An 8,591-nucleotide genomic window follows, 5' to 3' on the forward strand; every position below is an offset into this window, starting at 1 on the left:
AAAAACCGTAGTGATTGACTTGCTAGTTTCCCAGTGTTTTAGATATTAAAATTACCGGCTATACCACGCAAACGAGCAAATTGCCATATCTTCTTAAGTTTAGTTGATTTAAAAATAATTTTTAAAAAAATTTGATAAATTTTATTCTAGATCTGAGATCTAGAGTTTATATTTTTAACATAGTAGTGAAAAACTTCCTATAAGTAAAGGTCGGTAAGTAAAAAGACAAGTGAACTACCTGTTCTCTTGTTATAGCTTTTACACACTTTAAACTAAAGGTCTATCAAATTTATCAAATCTAGTACAAATTGCCACGGCTAGTAGTTAAACCTTCGAGATAGTAGCTTTTGTTTAGCCATCATTTAGCTCGGCAAATGATGGCTATCATAAGATTGTTTTGAGATATATATATATCACATCTTGATGATACAATAGCTTTTATATCTCCTAAACTATAAAAGCTTAAAAACTGGGAAACTAATTCTTAACGTACCAACCCTACTAACGCTAGGGGGGATCCTAATTTATTATAGGGATCTTAACTCATCAGGGATGTTCTATTATTATCATAATTAAGTTTCTTTACTAATCAACTAGATTTTTAATTTTTAGCTTTTTAATTTTTTAGCTTTCGTAGTATAGGAGATATGAAAGCTATCGTATCACACACACACACACATATATATATAAGCTCGCAAAGCTCGGATTAAGCTTGCTCGGCTCATTATGAGTTCGAGCCGAACTTTACTTAAAGCTCGGAAAAAAAAACAAGTTCGAGCCGAGTAAATTAAAGCTCAGCTCGAGCTCGCTCGGTTTATAGCTCAGCTTGCGCTCAGCTTGTGCTCGGCCGAGCGAGTAAACGGTCGGGATCTACTGTCAGAGGCATGGATTCATTCTCTTTAATTTTTTTTTTTCCTTTTTCTTTTTTCTTTTTCCCGAACTTTACCAAGAGATTTGGATTTGTACTTGATAGTGTATTAGTTCGAGTGTCTACATTAATTTGTGTCCTTTTTCTTTTTCCTTCTTTTCACATTCGTTTTAGTTAGTGGTATTAAAACGAGGGTTTGTTCGAACACTAGAACTTGGTGAGACTTTGTTGGTGATATAAAAATTTAAGTAATTCGTGCTAAAGGTCTTGTATATATTCGCGTATTTTATAGATTATTTTTTCTTCTTTTTTAAGATTCATGTATGTTGATCGGGTGTGAAGATCCCTGAAATCGATAAAAATTGAGAAAACTCGCATAGTTTGCCATATGGTGTATTTATCCGGTCATCCGGTGATGTGATGTTAGATACCTAAGACTATAATAAATAATGCTTTAAAACCGACTCGAGTTCGGGTGTATCTGGGTTGTTACACTGTATAGTAATCTTAGGTTAGTTGGACTTTTGATTTGGGATAAGGCGTAGTTAAATCGTCATATTTATTTAGAAATTGGAAAAAGTGATGAAATGAACAACATCCTAATAAATACAAACTCGAGAATCGGTTTTTCTTTATTTTTTTTATCGGTTTCTTTCTCTCTTTTCCCGAGCTCCCGGGTTTTTCGGTCTTGATCAGGTTTTGTGTGGTTAATATTCGTGGAGGGATTAAAAACTCTTTCTTTATTTTTACCCGGTAACTCTAGGTCCGATGAAACTGGTACATTTTACGGGGTCGTATTACATGTTTTTTTTTCTTCAAAGAAAACAAAACAAAAAAGAAAATAACTCTCTCTCTCTCTCTCTCTCTCTCTCTCTCTCTCTCTCTCTCTCTTCCTCGTATAAAATTCTTATTTATGTATATATTTACACTTCATTGGAAATCCGAATCAAACCAAGCATTTAATCATCCTTGATCAATAAAGTCCCTATCCATATTCATACCTAAAAACATTCTTAGTCCCATAAAAAAAATAAACCTAATTTTATAATCATATTCGACCTTGATCTTTTTAACATAAACCTATCAATAAACCTTATTCTTTTTATCAACTACTAATATTTATCTTTTATTAATCATGAAATTTGATTTTTAGATAATTTAAATGGTCTAGATCATGTTCAACGGTGCCGATCGTCGATTTGGAAGCTCTATAATCAAAAACAAATCGGTAGTAAACCGAGCAGTTTACTACCGATAGTAGCCCATCCAAACTCTATACATATATATATATATTAAAAAATATAAAAATATAATATATTTTAATTATATATAGGCTCAGTGAATAATCTAAGTTAAAATTGGGCCAATATTGTTGACCCATAAAAACAAACCCAATAGACAAATAAAAGAGCAAAATTTTACTAAATTTATACATTTTTCCTTTCTTTCTTTCTTTCACAGAGCTATAATTTTTCAATATGTTTCTCTCTTTCTCTTTTTCTGTCTCTCACCCTACGTGGCCAAGCCGGAAGCCCTCCAAGTTACCAAGTAGCAGCATATGCCCGCCGTTGCCTATCTTGCTATTAATTATATACTTGAGAAAATATACAGAATATTTTTAAAGTAAAAAATTATTATTCATATAAAATTTTAATTTTAATTATATATAATTGGATAGTTTAATCCAATATTTATCTATATAATTTATTTATTTTTGACTACATAAATGAAAATAAATAATATAGAGATTGAAGGCAGAAGAAAAGATATGTGAGACTGAAAATATTAGATATTCAACTCATAATTTTTTTTTCATATTATAATACTATATTTTATATAATTATTTTATACTTTCAACTATTAGACATATTTTTGTATCAAATTATAGATAATGTTCTATACAAATTAAACTATTGATCGTATGATGTTGAGAATTTCAAGCGGCTCGTTTAGGGCTCGAGCTCGGCTCGAATTAATTTCAATCCAAGCTTGAGCTTAAATTTAGGCTCGAAATTAATTTCAAGCCGAATTTGAGATGAGGTAAGCTCGCTCGAGCTCGGCTCGTTTCCACCCTAGTGTCATCTATATTCCCTATTTTTATCTATATATTAAGTTTTAAGAATACTTGCATATTTTTCTTATCTATTTTTATCTATAATCCATTTAGGGTGCCATCAGGCATCTGGAACTCGCTAATGTGTTGGAATGAATACGAAAAAGATGTTTGTCGGTCGGACGGCATTTAATTTGAGAAGAACTTGTGATGTTTTTGTGGCTTGCTTTGAGGGCAACAAGAATGGTCGGTCTGATATATATGAAACGAAATGTACTTCTCTATAGAGAAATTGTTTGTTGGGAACTCGTGGAGTTTAACGAACAATTCAATACAAGACATCATGCTGAATATAGTAAGGCTCGCAAGGAGCACGCATGGCTAAAACATCTATATTGATATTTTACCGTTTCCCAATCAAAACTCAGAAAGGCTGGTCTAAATGTGCGGTACTTAGAAGCCGCACATAAATCCACATGCCAAATCAATTTGTTCTTATCTTTATTAAAAAAAGAAAACGAGCTTTTCATTGTTGACTTAAATGGACCAGCATTCTGTCCTGTGGCGGAAGGCTATATTGGGTCGAGTCATGTTCGAAATGGCGTGAGGCTGAATGGGCCGAGTCATGTTCGAAGTGATGTGAGGGTGATTGGGCCGAGTCACAATCGAGATCCGTGGATGCTGTATCTGTACGCTTTAAGTGAATTGATTGCGTAATTCTAACAGCTCGAGCTTTTGGGATTAATGGTTAGCGCGAACGATCCAACACTCATCACTTTCCCCCTATTTACCCTCTTTTTTAAAAAAAAAAAAATTGTAATCAATGATGGATCATTTATTTATGGGAAAACTTCAAATACCCTCCATTTGGTTTTACAGTTTCTCACTTTAGTACTCTGTGGTTTAAAGTGTATCGCCATGTGGTTTCGCACTTCTCACTTTAGTACCCTATGGTTTAAAATGTATAAAGTTAGTACTCTGTGGTTTCATTTTTGTATCAAGTTAGTACCCTGTGGTTTTATTTTTCTCTTTTTATTATCCATTTCGGAGTTTTTTTTTTTGTTAAATCAGTGACAAAGTTAAAACTAAAGGGTACTAAAATGAATATTCGATAAACCTAGGTAGAGTATTTGAAGTTTTTTTGTATATAATTTAACGAAATATTAAACCATAAGGTACTAAAGTGAGAAAGTGCAAAACTATAGATTACTAACTTGATACACTTTAAATTATATAGTATTAAAATAAAAAAGTACGAAAATACAGGGGTATTTGAAGTTTTTTCTTTATTTATTTATTTACATCATGTGTTCAATGCTCAGCCGCCCACCAACCTCTTGTTTTCTCAACGAACGCGCGTGGTACGCGTGCTGGCAAGTCAATTCTTGGAGTGCGACCATTGATTTCTTCATCCTCCAACTCCCTCCATTATTTTTTTCGCCTCCTATACTCCACTCTACTCACATTTATTAAAAGCATATGGTACTGCTTCGTGCTCAAAATTTATCATTACATTACATGTTGTGACATATGGATCATAAAATATATATATATATATATATAATTATTATTTTATTTAGATTATATAAATAAACATAACAATGTATTATATAACCGCTGCATAATTACTATTATATTATGTTTCGAGCTCTGCCTATTGCCACATCAGCAATACGTTACCGTTCAGACAACTAAGGGGCCGTTTGGTTGTATGTAGTTACAAAAATAGTATAGTTAGAAATATATGCAGTTGTAAATACTACAGTCATAACTGCTGCAGTTACATTTTTTCTGTTTGGTAGTCTACAGTTGAGATTTACATTTATAAATTCTGTCAAATTTTAGATAGAAAAGTAAGATTATCTCTTTTGAGTGTAACGTAATCATGTTTTAATTATTAATTAAGATTTTTATATCTATATATAATTTATATATTATAAAATTATGTATGAATTTAATAAATTTTAAATGCAAATATATTATAGATTTGGTCAAAATAAAAATTAAGATATTATTAAACTAGCAGATTGAAAAAAATAAAGCATATGAAAAAAAATTTATTAACCCTAACAAATATTATTAAACCCTACCAGATTTCATGAATAGATATTTTTGGAAAAAAAAGAAGCGTATGAAAAAAAAAAATCACATTTTGTTTATTTTTTTAATGGGTGAGCTCACTCCGACCCAACTGCTGCAGTTGAGTCTTATCGTGCAGATGCAACTGTAGCAGTTTGACCTAACTATACCAAACCAAATAAAAATTTAATAAATGCGTGCATTTCCAACTGCAGTGCAATTAAAAATGCACGTATTAACCAAACAACCCCTAAATTGAACTATGCCATTTACTTATAATAACTTAAAAAGCTTAGATCAAACAATTATAATAAATTAAAATTTGATGATCAAAGTGTCACGCATCTCATAACTTGATCACCGAAAGTATAATTTAATCAATTTATAAAAAATCAACGTAGAAAAATCCTAATATCTTTTTATATTTATATACATACACAATACCTCCGGTGAGCTAGATTTTGATTTTTAAAGTTTCTTCACAGCTTTTTAAAATGTGTATCCTACAATACTATTAATAATGTGGCAATATCATTATTACGTCCTAATCATTAATTACTAATATCTAAATACTATTATTAAATCCTCAATGTAATTATTATATCCTAAACTCTAAATCCTAACCCCTTCATATGTGTATGCCAACTAATCAACAATATAATAGAGTATTTAAAAATATAATATATGTCAACTCATCAATAATATAATAAAGTATATAAAATATAGCATACAAGATGTAACAGTAGATCATCTATTGTGGGTAGCATTTTATTCCTTTTGGAGAATTATTTTTTATAAATGATCGGACCAATTTTTATAACTACAAAAATAGTCTTTTAAAAAATAATTTATAAAAAAGACATCTAATAAGTCAAATTAAATTTTTTAAAAAATAAATAATATAGACAGTAAATGAGTCACTGCATTTAAATACGGTAAATTATTCACCACTTTCATAACTCCTTCTAAAATCAACAAATTATTTTTAAATATGGTGAATCGTTCCGCTTTTATTATCTTACTCTNTACACAAGAAAAACACAAATCCAAAACCCTAAAAACAGCAGGAGCAACTACAGATAAGCAAAATTGTGTACTCACATCATCAACACAAAAGCTAAATAGAGTTCAAACCCAAAGATTACATGAGAGAAACTCAAAATTCTAAACCCTAATTTATGAATCAACCATTAATAAAAGGCATGAAGCTTCCTATCTTTTTCCCTTCCATATTCTATTAGAAAGGTTTAGGAGATGATGGAGTTGGGCAGGGTAGTCTGACCTTGCGATGGCGACGGTGGGCGTCGGATGGGAAGGAAGACAGCACGATTTGCAGTCGGATGATCGAGCCGCCTGCCTTCCTTGTTCAGCTCGACGCAGAAGGCAGTCTCACGTTTGGCTCAAGAAAAGGAGCGATGCCTTCCTTGTTTCACTCCAAAACTGGAAGGACATGTTATTTGGGTTAATTGCATACAGGTCCATATAAACATAATAAATTACAAATACATTTCTACAAAATTTATTTTTCACATGTTGTTTCTGTAAAAATCATGATATTTTCAAATATATTCTTACTCTTAGAAAAATTTAGTTAACCATAGACTAAATACTTAATGACCTTTTTACCTGTCTTAAATTAATAATTGGAACTTTTTGAAGGGCAAATTTGTGATGACAAAAAGGTCATTTCACTTATAAAATAGATGGACTTTAACAATAACAAATCAGAGGGACATATTTGAAAATATTAAGACTTTTATAACGACAATATTTAAAAATTAAACTTTATAGGGATATATTTGTAATTCACTATATTTATAAGGATCTGTATAAAATTAACCCTTATTATTTATTTAACTGTAATTTTATTTTCGTCAAAATTTAAACTCTAGTAATTAACTTTAGCCCAACTCAGGCCAAAATCAATTATGAAAACAAAAAGTTGAAAAAAAAGAAAAATACTAACTCATATTTCACACCTTTAACGTTTCCGTGCCATTCGCTTTCTTTCAAATAAATATCAGAACTGAAAAAAAAATTTAGTTCCACCACCATACAAATAAATATCAAAAGAAAATTATTTTTTATTTGAATTTCAGTTTCATTCAAAAGCCTACTTCAATCTAAATTTCATTTTCAGTGAAACAAATAGACAACAGGTGTAAGAAGGTAAAATGTACAGAACATATCTCAATTATAGACCATTTTAAATTGACTATCAAATCTTTTAAAATTTTAATTTTATTATCCGATCTGTTAATTTGTTTGATTGACTCTGTTAGCAATACTTTAATTTCAAATTTTGAATACGCCGTTATCTTTACCAGTTCAATTAGTATACTTCATACAATTCTCGCTACTGTAATTTTATTAAAGTGAATAGTTAACTTAAATTTTGAGATTAAAGGTTGCCAACTGACTTAAATCAAACAAATTGAAAGATTAAATAGTAAATTCAAAATTTTGAATTTCAAGATAATACATTAGGTCAGGTAAGTTATACACTTGTTTAGCGTGCAAGAATTACTCTCCACTCACTAATAAAGGTTACTATCTTCGTAGTAGTATTATTAACTTTTTTTTTTCTTTTAATATTAAAAAGAATTTTGTGAACCCTAACACCCGTTTGGATTGAATATAAAATGGGGTATAAAAGCCTTATACCCCATCTTGTATCGTTTACAAACGCAATTTGGTTAAGGTGGAAACTATACGGATTATTCTAGAAATAACCCGTTAAGGGTGGGAACTATGGTTCTCACCCGAGTGGGAACAAGCTTAGGAACAAGCTTGTTCCCACCCACTTGGGTACAGAGAGAGAGAGAGAGAGAGTGAGTGAGTGAGGTTTGTTTTAAAATAGAATTTAAATTTTTTAGAATTTAAAATATGTAATTTTAAAATTAAAATTGTAAATCATAAATTCTAAATTTTAAAGTTTAAAATTTAAATTTGATATTACAAATTTTTAAATTTTAAATGTGATATTTTAACTATTTCAAATTTAAATTTGGCCTTAAATTTAAATTTTAAAATTTATAAATTTAAAATTTTAAATTCAATTATAGGGATAATATTATTATTTTCTATTTATAATCATCAACTATTTCTCTTATTCCAAATAACTATCCAAATATAATTTTTCTAATTCCAGCTTATACTAATATTTTAATCCAAACAAAAAAAAAACCCTAATTCTTACAAAAATTCATACTTATACCTATCCCTGGAATAACTAGTTCCTACTAATTTACGAACCAAACGAAGCCTAAAGGTTACTTCACATTTATATATGTATTTATTCTTAAAATATGCTCCTTCTCTCTCTCTCTCTCTCTCTCTCTCAATAAAAGAAAGGAAAAACTTCAAAAACCCCCCTTGTGGTTTCGTAGTTTCTCACTTTGCCCCCCTGTGGTTTAAAGTGTATCAATTTGCCCCCTGTGGTTTCGTTTTTATCTTTTCGGTAACTTTTTCGTTAATATTTTATTAAATTATATATAAAAAAAAACTTCAGATACTCATCTAGATTTATCAAATATTCACTTTAGTACCCTTTAATTTTAATCTTATCACTGATTTAAGAAAAAAAATAAT

At 30.0% G+C, this 8,591-nt stretch overlaps 1 protein-coding gene across 2 annotated transcripts in view; it reads right to left on the minus strand.

The window, feature by feature from the left end:
* The window catches only part of LOC109706078, a 15,654-nt gene extending 9,217 nt beyond the window's left edge, over positions 1–6,437 (minus strand). Inside the window, exon 1 of one of the 2 annotated variants that reach the window (XM_020226882.1) lies at positions 6,283–6,437. The gene's annotated coding sequence lies outside the window, so the exon portion shown is untranslated. The remainder of the gene's footprint in view (positions 1–6,282) is intronic. The other variant, XM_020226883.1, reaches the window with a different exon arrangement.
* Positions 6,438–8,591: the final 2,154 nt, after the last annotated feature.

This window comes from Ananas comosus, unplaced genomic scaffold (genome assembly GCF_001540865.1).
Source record: "Ananas comosus cultivar F153 unplaced genomic scaffold, ASM154086v1, whole genome shotgun sequence".
Classification (NCBI taxonomy): Eukaryota; Viridiplantae; Streptophyta; class Magnoliopsida; order Poales; family Bromeliaceae; genus Ananas; species Ananas comosus.